General features: G+C 41.1%; 1 long non-coding RNA gene across 1 annotated transcript in view; it reads right to left on the bottom strand.

Annotated features, from left to right (window-relative positions):
• Positions 1 to 1728: 1728 nt before the first annotated feature.
• The window catches only part of LOC114037648, a 39689-nt gene continuing 25728 nt past the window's right edge, over positions 1729 to 15689 (bottom strand). The window contains exons 2-4 of the long non-coding RNA XR_003568476.1: positions 10874 to 10942; positions 6564 to 6702; positions 1729 to 2296 (exon numbers count right to left, since the gene is read on the bottom strand). This is a non-coding gene — a long non-coding RNA (uncharacterized LOC114037648). The remainder of the gene's footprint in view (positions 2297 to 6563; positions 6703 to 10873; positions 10943 to 15689) is intronic.

Below are 15689 nucleotides of genomic sequence, written 5' to 3'. Positions count from 1 at the left end.
CTCTTTGGGTAAGTGAAATAAGCCCTGACTAGACGTGAAGAGTTCTATTCTTTGATTTTTCATTCTATAAGCCACAATTCAAACATTATCAAGAAGAATAACTTGAAGGGATAGGAGAAGTGAAAGAAGAGAGAATTTTTTCTGTTTACCAGGGTTAGCACATATAATCCTAACCCCCACCCCCATGAAAATTCGGTTAGTTTTTCCTTCAAAGGTTTCGAAATGATACTTGAGTATTGGTTGGCTCAGGGAACTAAAGGTTTCGCTGTTGACGTGACCTCCAGGTTGCCTGGAAACAGCCGTGAAAATCTGGAGGGGATCACTGAGGCTTGGCTGATAGACCATGATGGGCAACTCAGTCAATGGAGCATCACTCAGCTGACCTGACTTTCAGTGTCTATCCTTGTCTATGTGTATCCAGCGTCTATGGGCAATTTCTGAGTGTCTTATTTTGTTCTGGTATTAAAACTAAACTACCAGGGAACTGGCCTCAGGTTCAACCCAGAGCAATAGGGATAAGCCATTACAACATTTACTTGAAATAGATTTCATCTGAAAACAATTCTCATAAACTTCTGCATAAGACAACTCCATTGTATTAACTATTGTGGATCAGTGAAAGATACACTTAGCACTTTGCCAGTTTTTCCCCCTGCTCCTGATGACATACATCCCCATAAAAAATAAATGAACCTGAAAATATCACTAGGTTGGTAGTTTTATGCTCAAAGCTATCTTAATATGATGATTGCCAGTAATTTTAATGAGGATTTCTTTTTTCTGCAGACTTCTTTTGAATTTAGGTTTTGGAGAAGAGATCCGCACCAGGCATAGTCTGTCTGCCTGGATACCATTACCATAATTGGCTGTGTGTACCAGGCAGTCAGAAATCAGAAACTAAAGAGAATCAGTAACTATAGGTCTGTGTTTTGGGAAGATGCCATGGGGGTGCATTCTCTTTTGGAGGCATTTGCTGCATATTGATCCTTTGTCCTTTGCCCAACACCAGCCCCTTCAGCATCTTTTCTGTAGGGCACAGAATAAGTACAGAGGCAGCTCTACAAACACAAACTCACAGCTAAACCTTTGTCTTTTCTCAAAAAAAAAAAAAGCACCATAATCAGAACAATAAGACTTTGTTTGGGGTGATTTGGGGGTGGTGGGAAGGTTGGTTGATCGAGTTATCTTTTTCTGACTGCAAGTATTAGCAGGGAGATTTATAAAGCTTTTTTGATTCCTAACCATATCTAATTCCCCCCTTTTGGGATGACTAGCCATGAAGTAACATTTGATGGTGGCGGTCTATTCTACAAAGTTACTCTAAGGCATTTGGTGAACTCTCAGTTCTACAAAACATTGCCTGATAGGGCAATGGTGGAGAGGGGATTGGAATTGGCAAGGATACTCCCTGACCGCTTCTCCATGAGGACTATGTTATTCTCCATTCTGATTGTCCTTATACTTGGAGCTTCTGGGAGACCCCACCCTTTGCTCCCACGTGGGGGCAATTACCACAGCCACCCTAAGTTGTTGTACTCTGTGGGTGGGTGGACATATACTCAAAACCATAGTTCATGAGCTCTATTGATGCATCTACTTTATCTGTAGTCAGCCAGATGGCACAGTCAGCTCAAAACAAAGGCATTTAATGAGAAAACACAGAAAGAAAATTTACAATAAAGCATTCCCATTAATCTGAAGCACTTTACTCTACAAATACACCTACTACTAGTAGTAAATGTGAATTGGGATCCGGCATGAGAGGCACTAACACAGGGAACGTGTGTGGCCAGGGCACATGTCTGGAAGGTCATGTATGCTTTTGATACATGAGGAATGTGAATTTTTCCTAGTGATGTCATTTGTATTCTCACTGGGCCTGTTAGGTGTAGTGTTTTTACTAGACATGTTGCTCCGTTCGTCTCACAGTGATTGACAATGATCATTGAACATATGGACCTGATCTCTGCTGATCTTGTGGTGGCTGCTGGGCATGACGGTCTCTACTGGTCGTTCATTGCTCAAAGGGTCTCATGGCGGACAATGGCTACTGGGCCTATTAATCTTTACTAAGATAGCTAAGTGGTTCAATGGATACAGCGCAGGGCCTGGGAAGGCGTGAACTAGATTCTTAAGAGAACTTTTTCTATTAACTGTCTTTATCATGTTATCTGAGAATAGTAGTATCTGCCCTCTGGGGACCCAAACTACCAATTTGAGAAGCTGAGGATGATGATGATGATGATGACGATCTTCTTCTTCCTCTTCCTTTTCCTAGCAGTCAAATGAATTTGATCTAGAACAAAAGGTAAATTTAAGAGGCAAAGTCATTGTCTTCTCCTCCAGCCCAAATTCTCATTATTATCATGCAAAGCTCCACAAGTATGGTGTTTTGTCCAGTGAAAATCCTTGCGATCTCTCTGCACTCTAAATATCTTGCAATGTTCTAGTTTTTATGTTTGTTTTTGGGGGGGAGGGAGAGACTTTTTTTAAAATAAATCAATTTTTTTCCCCAATTAAGAAGAAAAACAAAACACACCTGCAATAATATGCAGTCAAGCAAAATCCATTCCCACACTGGCCATATCCAGAAATGCATATCTCCCTCTGCTTATCTAGACCATCACTTCTATGTCAGGAGGTGGGTGGGCAGCATTCTAAAGGATCAGTCATCTGGAATCCCTCTTGATCGTGAATTACATTGAACAGAGTTCTAGTCTTTCAAAATTGTTTGTTTTTACAATATTGTTGGTAGAATATAAATTATTCTCCTGATTCTTCATTCAGCATCAATTCAAAGTGAGATTCAAGTGATAATTACTCCTTCCACTCCTCTCTCATTTATATATCGCCTTCAATTTATAATCCCTGATTATGTGAGATAATAAATTCCTCCTCTATTCCTCCTCTTTTCTTCCCTAGTATATCCTTTCCCCCACCTCTTACTTTTCTTCCTAATTATAAGATCATCAAAATACACCCCAAATCACTCCTTGGGCCTTCATCTTACTTGACTCTTTCTATGACCCCTGCCAACAGGTCTTAGGGTATGCTTGTATCACTCTCCCTTTTTTCTATTAAATTTCTTTAAAAATTTCTAATTGTCACATGGAATTACTAATTACTATTGTTTGGTCTCTTCTAATTTTCAGGGAGTACAGAGCCTTCTAGATGGTGCAGTGGATAGAATGTTGGGCCTGGAGTCAAGAAGACCGGAGGTCAATTCCTGCCTCAGATTCTTACTAGCTGTGTGACCTGAGCAAGTCCCTTAACCTCTATTTGCCTCAGTTTCTTCATCTGTAAAATGAGGATAATAATAGCTTATACCTCCCAGTGTTGTTGTGAGGATCAAATAATATAACAATTGTAAAGTGCTTAGCTCAGGTTCTGGCACATAATATATATATGACTATTATATAAATATGTCATTATAATACATATATAAATAAATATTATATAAATATATTATATAAATGATATATAAATATGTAACTATTAGCTTTATTTGGGTAAGGTTTTGTATCTCTTATGCCAGGCTTTCAAATATTTTTCAAAGTTTCTCTTCCTTCAATCTTTTTCAGTCTTTTCCTTTTTCATTCTCATTTCATTTGTAATACCATTCTTCAACTAATTTTTTTTAACTCTTGCATCATTTCTTTGAGGAATGCTAATTGATTTTTTGTGGCCAAGTTATGTTTTTGTCAGAGGCTTTGCTTGGGAATTTTCTTCTGGTTTTGTGTCTCAGGCATCGCTGGTCTCAACTGGCTCTTTATCTTTTTTGTTTGTTTGTTTAGTCATTCTTATGACAATCTGCTTTGAGCAAACCTATGTTTCCGGCTTAGCTGGGAGTTGTTTCAAATGGCCAGAGTCCATCTGGAAGCTCTCCTATCCCCTTCCCCTTTTATGAGCAGGGTCCTGAAGACAAGATCTGCACTGAGGGACCCTCCATACTGGGGGCTCTAGGTGTTTAGTTGACGTTGAGTTCATGTTCCCAATGCTGAGCTGCTGGTCTGAGCTAGGATTTAGTACAAGATGAGTTCTAGGTGTCCCTGTGCTTCAGGCCTAGCTCAGAGCTCTGGAAACTGAGTCCAGGATTCTGGACCTTCTGGAAGATGAATTGTTGTTGGCTTGGGCCTGGGTCTGAGGGATCAGTTCTAGGCATACTTGCCCTACTAGCCAAGCTCAGAGCTCTATGCTGAGTCTAGGATCCAGGCTGACCCTGTTACAAAGTTCCTCCCCTGGTCGCTCACCTACATGTCAAATTGGGGATTTCCCTTTTTATTCCCCCATTTACTAACAGGTCCACATTCTTCTTAGATCACCATTGTAGTAGTTCTGGAGAAAGTTGAGCTATATTGCTTTCTTCTATTCCACCATCTTAGCTAGTCTTCAGGGGGTGGTTTTGGAAAAAAACAAATCTGGATACGGGCTTTTGTGGCCAAAGAATTGATCACCTGATAACCAGCCTTCTGGTAGTCAGGATCTCTACACTTAGCTAGGCTCAGACAGTCTATTGCTTTGGTCCAGACTGTCCATTCCAGCTTCGGTAGAATCTACCAGAACTAGACTTGTATCTGGAGCCTTCAAGAACCCGGGGGCCATCTTTTTTGCATAAGAAGGCACAATAATACGTTTGTATTTCCTCCCCATTGTCTCTCTTCCTCTACTATATTAATTTCTTTCTTTACTCCCGGTCCTTGTCATGATACCCAGGGGTGGGGAACCTGCGGCCTTGAGGCCACATGTGGCCTTCTAGGTCCTTGGGTACGGCCCTTTGACTGAGTCCAAGTTTTACAGAACAAATCCTTCTATTAAGGGGATGCGTTCTGTGAAGTTTGGATTTACTCAAAGGGCTGCACTTGAGGATCTAGAGGGCCACATGTGGCCTAAAGGCCTCAGGTTCTTCATCTGCTTTCCTTGGATTCCTTCAGTTTACCTTCAAGCTTTTGGATTTTATGCTACCTTATTTACATTTACCTTATATAGAGACTCTTTTCCCTTACTGCCCTCCAAAGCAGGCTACTTTCTGTTCTTTTTTAATAAATGATGCCACCATCTTCTTCACTTGAATCTATCTCCTACTTCTTGAGTGTTTAGCATTTTAACCATCTTATTTCCAGGTGCTTCCTTAAGAGACTCAAGTCTAACAGAAATTGTGAGTGCTTAATAAATGTCAACTAATGAAGATGCTGTTTTTATTACATTTATTAAGCAGCTACTATATACCAGGCACCATGCTAGATATTAGGGATACAAAAGAAAGAAAAGAGACAATCCCTGCACGCAGGGAGCTTGCATTCTGTGATAAGAATGGATAGACAAAAAGTTCTTAAACTTACGGTTCTATGGATCACTTCTGGGAGCCAAGAGATCTTGGGAACCATATCCTTACATTGACTTCCATTTGGCCCTTCTCTCGCTAAACCTCAGTCTCTCCCTATCTAGTTGCTCCTTCCCTGTTGCTTGAAAGAAACCCTCACTTGATCCTTCTATCCCTTCCACAATCAAACTCTTAGGGAAAAAAAATTATCTACACTCATTGTCTACACTTTGTACCTTCTCTTAAAATTGTTCTCTCCAAAGTTACTGAATGGTTTCTTAATGATAAAATCCACCGGCCTTTCCTGAGTCCTCATCTTTCTGCATTCTACACAAATGACTATCTCCTTCTAAATGCTCTCTCAGGGTTTTTGTGAGAATGCTCCCTCTGGGTTCCCCTCCTGCCTCTCTGAAACTTTCTTCTTAGCCTGCGCCGCTGGACCATCATTTATATCGAATCCTTTCATTGTGAGTATGTCCCAAAGCTCTTAACTTGGGACATTTAAAATTTTCCGTGTACACACTCTTGCTCACCTCGTTGGTTCCCACGGGTTCAATTATCATCTCTATTCAGACGACTGCCAGATTTAGTCCTATTGTCTCTCCTGAGCTCTGGTTCCATATCACCAGCTGTCTAATAGACATTTCAACCTGAATGTCCCATAGGTAGGTACCTCAAATGCATGTCCGCAACAGAAATGAAATACCTTCCCCCCCAAAATCTATGCAAGTGGCCAGGATCAATATACCATGTATTGTACCCTCAATATAGCTCAGCTTTCTCCAGAACTACTACAATGGTGATCACCAAGACATTTTGATCTGTGATGAAAAATCAAATACGAAAAACTTACAGAACCACTTGCCTTAGCATTAAGGCAGTAATAATCAGTCATTCTTTAAACCTCAAGATACCGTGTGCCCATGTTGTATAACCTTTTGTTAGCATTCTATCTTTGAAAGACAACAAAAGGGCTTCTATTTATGTGGTACCATTTATCTGAGAAGCCCAAGTATTTATTACTATCCCGCATTAATCTTCATAGTGTACCTGGAAGCCAGGGAGCAATACTTGAGATTTATAGCTCTTCATATAAACAGTTCAAAGAGCTTCACATGTACTGTCTCATTGGGCCTGAAAGTATGCCCTGGAATCCCAGCTGGTAAATAGCTCACATTGAGAAATGTCTTCCTTAAAACTAAGGTTCAAAGAGATTAGCTGGCAAGAATGAAGTCATACAAACCTTTGCTGAACACAAGTTAATGATTTCTCATTGCAAAAGGCAGGGGCTTTATTCATTACCATATGCTTTTCTGAATGTCTAGACTCTGCATTTGCTATCTTCTTCTCTGAGTACTGGGACTGGAGCCATCATGCTACCCCTGGAAAAAGAAGGCATATGGTTTGCAGATAAGAATACGGTCCACTTAACAGCAGGCAATAGTAACAGCCAAAGAGGCAGCGGGTCAGAAGAAAAAGAAAAAAGTAGTATAAGCAATGTGGTGCTGTACCTCACACTTTTCACGTCAGGTGTGTGGACACATACTCCATTCTGGACTGGCTCCTTGCCTCTAATCTGTTCTCAAATTGGCAGGCTAGGTACCCAAAGAAAAACCACCACTAAATGATTACATTCCAATTCTCTCAGGGTCCCAAGAGTAACCCTGTTACGGGGGAATATACACCTGACTTATCACTTCAATTCTCAAGCCTCCACTAATATATTTCCATTTATACAAATGAAACAGTACCATAATGATGATACTTTTAGATCTTAAACATAAACATTTACTTAGCAACAAGGAAAAAGTAATGTCATAGGTACTGTACTCACATATTAAAGCAGTTGCAGAAATAATAATGCCACATGTAAACCTAGGTCATACGCTGTCACCAATACACTCAGTATGGGGAAGAGTGGAAAGACATTTACAAAAACCTTCTGAAGAGACATATGAATGAAGAAAACCTATGTGCTTGAGGTAACTCACAGTGATGGCACTCTTAAGTTTGTGGTTCTCTTTCTTGTTGGGAATTCTTCATAAAAGATCCTTGTCTCTGATGTGTCAGGCAAATGAGTCAGTCTGCTAAGTGATGTTGCTGATTCTTTGCTACCAGTCTGTTCCTCTAGTCAGCTAAAATTATTCCTAAGTGGCAACTGTGGTATTCATTGCTTCCAGCTGATGTAGCTCTGAAATCTATCTTTCACCTCTCTCTCCTCTTATCTTTCTGGGTTCGAACTCTGGGTCCTCTCTGTGAATGACTCCACCTTAGCTTATAGCTAGTAACCAAAAATCTCTTTTTTTGTCCACAATCAGATAAATTACATTTGTCCTTTAATCATAAAAAGAGTTCTGATATCCATTGCTTTCCAGTATACTATAGTTATTACATTAAAAAAAGAAAATAAATACACATGTGTATATGCTTATCTTGAGGATTGTGGGCTTGAAGTCAAAGCACAAAGGTAGTATACCTATACAGGGAGCACATGTGACACATGGTACTTCATAAGTCCTGGAACTAGGAGTCCATTTCTCCCTTTCTAGAGCTTTAATGAATTCCCCCTTAGATAAGATCCTCTTCTGGATTCTGAATATCAGAACCTTTCTAGAATCCATAACTAGTACTTATTTCTCTCAACAGGGCATCCACTTAACTGAAGACCTGTAGCTATCTTTCCACATCTGTCTCTAAGTGTGTCCTCTGCCGAAGGTCATTACCATTCCAGTGGTCACTTTTTTTTTTTTTTTGGTGAGGCAATTGGGGTTAAGTGACTTGCCCAGGGTCACACAGCTAGTAAGTTTCAAGTGTCTGGTCTGAGGCTGGATTTGAACTCAGGTCCTCCTGACTCCAAGGCTGGAGCTCTATCCACTGTGCCACCTAGCTGCCCTTCCAGTGGTCACTTCTATGACCTCTGTTTGCTGGTGGGACCTCTGATGGTCCTACTTAGTACAGTGCCTGGCACACAGTAGGCACTTAATAAATGTTATTGACTATTGACAATTGATTGACCACTGGATCCCTTGAACTTACAAGGCCATCTTGTGGAGGAAAGGTGAGAGAGGAGAAATTCTTTCCTCCCTATAAGCAATTTTCTTCCAGGGGCTTGGCTGGTACTACAGATTAGTAGACTGCCAGAACTCACAAACTGACTTGTTTGATGTACAGCTTCAGGGCAAACCTTCAACAAATCTGAAAATATTTCCTTTCCATCATCCAATAGCTCAAAGCACCCATGATCGTTTCAAATTGATTAAGGACATATTTACACCTTGTTAAAATTTGATTGATTCAGTTAAAATATCTGAGCATCTTGTGATTTGTTGGGTAACCTCATCCTTACATATTAGACCCACAGGGACATGGCACTTAAGTGGTTAATAAGCAATCTGTTTTCCCATCTGTATAAAAAAATGATTTTATTACCTTGCAACTTTTTCCTTTACGAAATGGGTAGCTATGCTTCCTGGATAGCTAGATCTTGTGGGTAGCATTTGAGAAGCACATTTCCTCCCTTAGACTGAAATGCAGTTTATCTGTAACCTCAAGTCTAGCTTTCCTACTAGTTTGAATGCTTAACCTTAACGAGGACACATTTGTTCTGCCCAGATACCATACATGTGGGTGTGGGTGGGTTTCTTTTCACTACTGTAATTTCTTTATCAAGACCCACCACACACTTCGATGGCAATCAGGACACAAAGATGAATTGATTGGTCTTCCTTCTAAGGGTCTGTAATTTAAAGCATCAGCAACCTAATGATAATTCACATTTTTATAGTGCTTTAAAGTTTTAAAAGTACTTTTCTCATAGTAACTCTATGAAATAGGTCATATGCATATTATTATCTCTATTTTGCAGAGACAGAAACAGAGGCTCTGAGAGGTTTTGTTTTACCTACAATCAAATAATTAACAAATATCTGAGGCAGGATTCAAATCCTAGCCTTATGATTACCTTATGATTCCATATCCAGTCCATGAGCCATCATGCTGTCTCTTAAAACCTACACATGAAATAACAACACCTAAGGAAGACGTTAGGTTTTAGAATTAGGTTCGGGGGGTGGGGGAGAGAAAGGAATAAACATTTATGCAGTATCTGTTGTGTGTGAGGCAGTGTGCTAAGCTCTTTTTACAAATATTTCATTTGAGCTGTCAAGAGATCCCTAGGTGTTTACCTCTGTCTAGGTCTATTTCTCTTTCTGTCTGTCTGTCTCTGCTTCTGTCTCTGTCTCTGTCCGACTCTCCCTCTGTCTCTGTGTCTGTCTCTCTCTCCTTCCTTTTTTTCCTATTAAAGTAAGGGAAACCTGTAATGAGGAAGAGTATTCAGAGAAGAAGGATATTGGAAAAGACCTGATGATGAGGCTGAGAGTGAGTATAATCAATTTTGGAGGCGCATCTAACTACTTTTGAGGTCGTATAGAAAAGACATCGGACTCTTCCACTGGGATTCTGACTACAACCCCTTGACCAACCAGCTGAAGAACCTTAGGTAAGTTTTTTGAGCTCTATAGGCCTGTTTCCTCATCTATAAATAAGAATAATACCTGATTCATAGGGTTATTGCCAAAGACTGGATGAGATACTCCATGAGCGTTCTTTTGAAAAGTGCAAAGTTAATTATAAGGTATCAGATATTATTGCTGGCCATGTTCTGGGCATGAAGCTCATATTTCTCATCAGGTCACCACAAGTCCCCATAAGTATACGTTCTGTTAACTAGCAGTCAGATAATTAGTATTTAGAAAGGTTTAACAAATGGGGGCAGCTAAGTGGTGCAGTGTACAGAGCACCAGCTCTGGAGTCAGGAGGACCTGAGTTCAAATCTCGCCTCAGACACTTACTTAGCTGTGTAATTCTGGGCAAGTCACTTGACCCCAACTGCCTTGCCAAAAAAAAAATTAAAAAATAAAAAATAAATCAATTAAGGAAAAAAAAAAGAAAGGTTTAACAAAGATAGTTATTACAGAAATACCCTTGAACATGAGGAAGCGTGGGCTCAAACTTAGAGAGTACATGTGACCAAATGATAAATTCATAGCTGCTGGTTACAGGAAGTTCTTTTCTCCCTTCACATAGTTTCCCTTAGCTCTTTGCCGTGTTCCTAGGATCAATTCTTTAAGGCGTGTGTGTCTAACTTCTCAGTTCCTAGTACAGATTCTGCCTGCTGCACTTAACTCTGATTGGAACACTTTCTGATGTAAATGGAAAATCCAGGTCTTCCAAGTTTTGAAGCTCTCCCTAAAACACACCCCCACCTCTTGCCAGGGCTTTCAGGCTGCTCCTTACATTAGGCTCTTTCTGTTTCTGTTTGCTTTACAACAGGAAGTCTTTTGCAGGCTTTCCAAGTCCACGGAACTCTGCTGTGGAGAGGATTTTTAAATTGGCTCCATTGAAATGTATTCTCAATAACCATGTTCGGGTCACTCACAGACTGTCATTTAAGATTCTCTGACCTCTCTGGTTCCTTGGTGATGAAAACCACCACTGCAGAAGAAATCATGCTTTGGGTGGAAACTTCAAAGGATAAACCAGAGGCTTTCTTACCTTAATCACTGATGATGGATGGCTCCCAATTCTCCTCTTCACTTCTGCTCCTGTTCTCTTCTCTTATATCTGTGATATATCATCAGAATTTAGCACATTCTCTAGCAATACCAGAGTTGGAGACAAACTTCCTGCCCACAGCCCAGTGGTCCCAACCTCCATCAATGTCACCCCCTTAACTTGTCCTGCTTCTAAGTCCATCAGTTGCCTTCATGAAAAAAAAAATCGAAAGCTTTTTCTCTAATTGCTAAATGTGTTTGGCCGGCTTGCTTTCATTTTTCTTATGCTGGTGCCTTAGTTTCTCTAGGACTATAAGCAATAACTAGAGAATGCTACTCCTGACATCAACTTTATCCTCTTTCTCAGTCTCCTTTAGCTTCCACTCAGTTAATTACATCAGGTCACTGGAGAGTCTTCTGACCCATTGCCACATGGTACCATGCTTCTCCATCCTCCACATCGGCATTGCCTTTCCCCCATTTCAACCACGATGTAAGCCATTTCAATTCAATCCTTCCTGCTACAAGAAAATGCTATAGATTATCTAACTCAGACCAGTCTGGTAACTAAGGTTTGAGATTGGAATGAAATAAAACACTTGTAGACCATCCAAGAGTTAACAAAAAGAGGATAACTTAGCCTTTTAGCATGGAGGATGCATTCAGCATGGACACAGCATTGATTCAGGGGAGACCTGGACCCACTGTCTCCACAGGGAAATGCATCTGGTCATCAGTATATGGTGACTCACAGAGCAGTTGGAAATCTGAAGGGCACTGACCCCTTATGAGCAGGCTTCTTTTATTGCCTTTAAGTGACAAGGAAGTACCATTAATGACTTAAGTCTTATAGTCCCCAGACCAATCAAATTTCAGAGACATTTTCCTTGCTTTTAGGAGAAAAATTACCCTGTCTTACAGGTCAAGGACCTTGCTATATATTATACCTACCTCTCAAGACCATCATGGACTCTTTCCTATCATGGCCTAAAATGCATCGTCTCTGAGGTAAGGGACATGTCTGTTTGGATACAACCTTGGAGTCTCTGGGCAATGTGTCCCTAGCAACTGCCTGTACTGGGATGTCAATGGTATGAGCCACAGTCCCAGCCCAGATCCCACTCGTTGGCTAAGCCAAAGGGACAGAAGAGTGATTTGTGGTGAACAGTGCAGAGAACAAGTTGAAGAGCAAGGAAGGAGGTGGAAGGGAAAGAGAAGTTAAGGCTTTGTGTAGACCTAGCCTAGGCCATGTCTCCTCCAGCCTCAGTTTGCCAATCTTGAGGTTTCTTTCTATTCCTTCCTTCTCTAAGACCAGGACCCTGAAAGAAGAGCTGGACAAGGCCAGCTCTGAAGTCATTTTCACCCAGTAGTTCTCCTCTCCAGTCAGCCAATAAGCATTTATTAAGTACCTACTATGCACCAGGTTGTGATAAACCCTGGGGATGTAAAGAAAGACAAAAGACATTTCCAGCTCTCAAAGAGATCACAAGTTAATTCTGTAGGAGAATTATTGAACTTTCTACAATATTCTTGAGTCTGGTACTGCTGCCCCACTATCTCTGCTACTGATATGGGGGAGACATGAAAGACTGAACAAATTAATAACACAGTAGTTAGGCACTTAATATGTACAAACCACTGTTCTAAGCCGTGGGGGTACAAATAAAAAAAGTAAGACCATCTTGCTCTCAAAGAGCTCCCAGTCCAATGAAAAGAGGTTTCATGATAAGTTTTTGATCTTCCAGACATCTCATCCAACAGCTCTGGAACAGCAGGGAGAGTGACATGGAAGAGTCTGAACTCCACCCTGGGGAGTGGAGGAAATGATGAGCTATCATTGCTGTTCCAGTGTTGACAAGACAATTTTTGCTGGTTGTCACAATGCTTCATGCCACTACTGTGCTTTTGTCCCGATATAATTAATCTGCTTTGACTGATGATGATCAGATATGTAAATGAATTAGGACTGTTGCATTCAGATGTGAACCATTTTTGGTGGGTGGGGCAGGGCCACAAATGACTAGTAACCTCAGAATTCTGGACTGACAGGAAGAAGGCAAAGCTGTGAAGGCTATAATTTTCCCTACCCAGACAGGTAGGGAATTGCATTGTGATTGTCACATGAGGTTATGAAAACCTCTATGGCCACCATCACCACTGCCACCCTTATGCTGACCTAAGGGTGAATCATCAGCAACTCAGCAGTAACTTATGGTCTTAAAGAGTGGTCTAGAGCACTGAGATTTTCCCAGAGCTCTTGTAGAGGTAAGATCCAAAGCCAGGTCTTCGGGATTCTGAAGCCAACCCTCCATCTGACAGGGATGGGATATGAACCCCTAAAAGGAAAACACCATGTCTTTGGGATCTGGACCCCAAAAAAGAAAATCCCTGGACTTTCCCCAAATCTCTGGCATTTGCCTGAGGCTGTAATCCATTCAACTGGTCTTTCATTGTGGCTACACCCAATCTCCTAATTCTGTTCTATTACCTCCAGATTGCCCCTGGCCACTTCCTAACCTTAGTCCTATCTAGACTCCATTCTCCCTTGGCCATTTGGTTCAGGTCCCTGGCATTCTATTCACCCCACTTAGTGACCGCTTCCATCCAGATCCTCTTTAGACCCCTCCTCTAGTCACCCCAAACTATTTGGCCACTCCAAGATCCCTCCCACAGTCTTTCTGTATTTAAGGTCTATCTGGCCTCCATTAAAATGCTCAGATTCCTTAAGAACTTAGCCAAGGGCTCAGATATTTATAATCTAGTCAATAGCTCACAAATATTCAGATTCCTTGAGAGTCTGGCCAATATGGCGAATCTTTAATAAACCTTGGCTTTGACTGAAAGAAGGCTTGGGTCGAATTCACTTGGGCAGGACCTGTGTGTCATGATTTTGGGTCCCAGCACCCCTAAACCTCTAAACCTAAACATATCCATTAGACTCACTACCTCTGTTATTATGCAGCAAGTGTTCCCAATGACTCTAGCCCTTTTGGTTTTAACCAAGAGAAACAGACGAATGAGTCAATAGGGAAATAAGAAGATATATGCACATGTACATTCCCTTAAGTTCCAAATTTCCTTTTCCTTTGCCCTTGAAGACACTTTAAGCCACATGAGCCAGAGTGGTCGGAAAAAATATGCGTTTTATATTATTATTATAATTATACAAATTATACATTATAATTGTACAAAATAGGAAATATATATGTTATATTTATATTATTATTGTAATTATATAAAATAGGAAAATATACTTAAAAAAGGAAATAAATACATTGAGCCAGGTTGTGAAGGGACTGAAGGGCTTGAGAGAGGGGTTTATACCTGACAGTAGAGGCAAAAGGAATCAGTGTAGTTTATTAAGCAGGGGAATGACGTGGTTAGACGTGTTTTAGGACTAACATGTTGGCTGTTTTGCGGAGAATGGATCAGAGAGGTGGGAAATTTGAGTTGGGGAGACCAGTCAGAAAGCTATTGAAGGGGCAGCTAGGTGGCGCAGTGGACAGAGCACTGGCCCTGAAGTCAGGAGGACCTGAGTTCAAATCTGGCCTCAGAACAAACATGTGACACTTACTAGCTGTGTGACCTTGGGCAAGTCACTTAACCCCAATTGCCTTAAAAAAGAAAGAAAGAAAGAAAGAAAGAAAGCTATTGAAATAGTCCAGATGAGAGGTGCTGAGGGCTTGAAGTAGGGTGATGCTTGTGGTCATGGAGAGAAGGGGATGGATATGAGTGATAATGTGGAGATAGAAATGAGATTTGACCACCGAGTGGATTTGTAGAGTGGGAGTGAAGTAGCAAGGATGACACCAAGGTTGTGAGCCTGAATAACTGAAAGGCTAATTCAGACCTCAAAAGAAATACGGAAGTTTGCATTGCCTATAGGATGCCTCTCCCAATTCCCAGACTCAAAGATGCATCTCACATCCCAGAGGAAAGCTGTATATCCCACTTTGGGATTCTAGGGTTACCCCGAGTTGTTGAGACTTATCAGCTAGTGTGTCAGCTTGAGCCCCCAGTAGTATGTCCCACCCCCACCCCCTGCAAGACTGTCAGTAGAGAATCATTTTCAGAAAGATTAAGTAACTCTTAGAAAAGGGCATTTACTAAGCTGACGTAGTAAGAACATTGGTACAAAACACCTCCCACCCTCCATGACCAAAGTAATTTGGCAGGGAGGAGAAACAAACTGAAGAGGATCAGGTAATGTATAAAAAGTCCATGTGTCAACAGAAAGTCCCACCATCCCCTCCTTTTGTGTCCTTTACCTCCATTACAGAGAGCCTCTAAAATTCCCACTGAAGGGGGAAAAGCTTGCCCTCTGGTCCTGATCTCATCCTCTCTTCCTATCCTGGAAAGAAATAAGACTCCCATGGTCTCTAGCACCACAGACCTCCCTACAGGTGGCCAACCCAAAGATTGTTACTGTCTTCTTACACGTCAATCCCCTCCATGTAGTCTGTGATTCAGCTGTGCTGCTCTACATTGCACACAATATTCCCATTCCTTTGCCCTGTCTGTACCCTATGCCTAGAGTACTCTGTCCCCTTACCTCTTCTTAATTTCTCTTGCTGCCTTCACTACTAAATTCAAAACTCATCTTCTACAGGAGACCATTCCTGGTCTTCCCAAATACCTTCACCTATCCTGTAAATACCTCATATGTACCTAGTTATTTACATGTTATCTCCTTCATTAGAATGTACACTCCCTGAGAGAAGGGTCTATATTTTTGTCTTCCTTTCTTTTTCTTTCTTCCTTCCTTTCTTCCTCTCTCTCTCTCTCTCTCTTTCTCTCTCTCTCTTTTTCTCTCTCTC

Source organism: Vombatus ursinus, unplaced genomic scaffold (assembly GCF_900497805.2).
Source record: "Vombatus ursinus unplaced genomic scaffold, bare-nosed wombat genome assembly UNPS02010461.1, whole genome shotgun sequence".
Taxonomy (NCBI): Eukaryota; Metazoa; Chordata; class Mammalia; order Diprotodontia; family Vombatidae; genus Vombatus; species Vombatus ursinus.
This window is presented reverse-complemented; position numbering and strand designations above follow the sequence as displayed.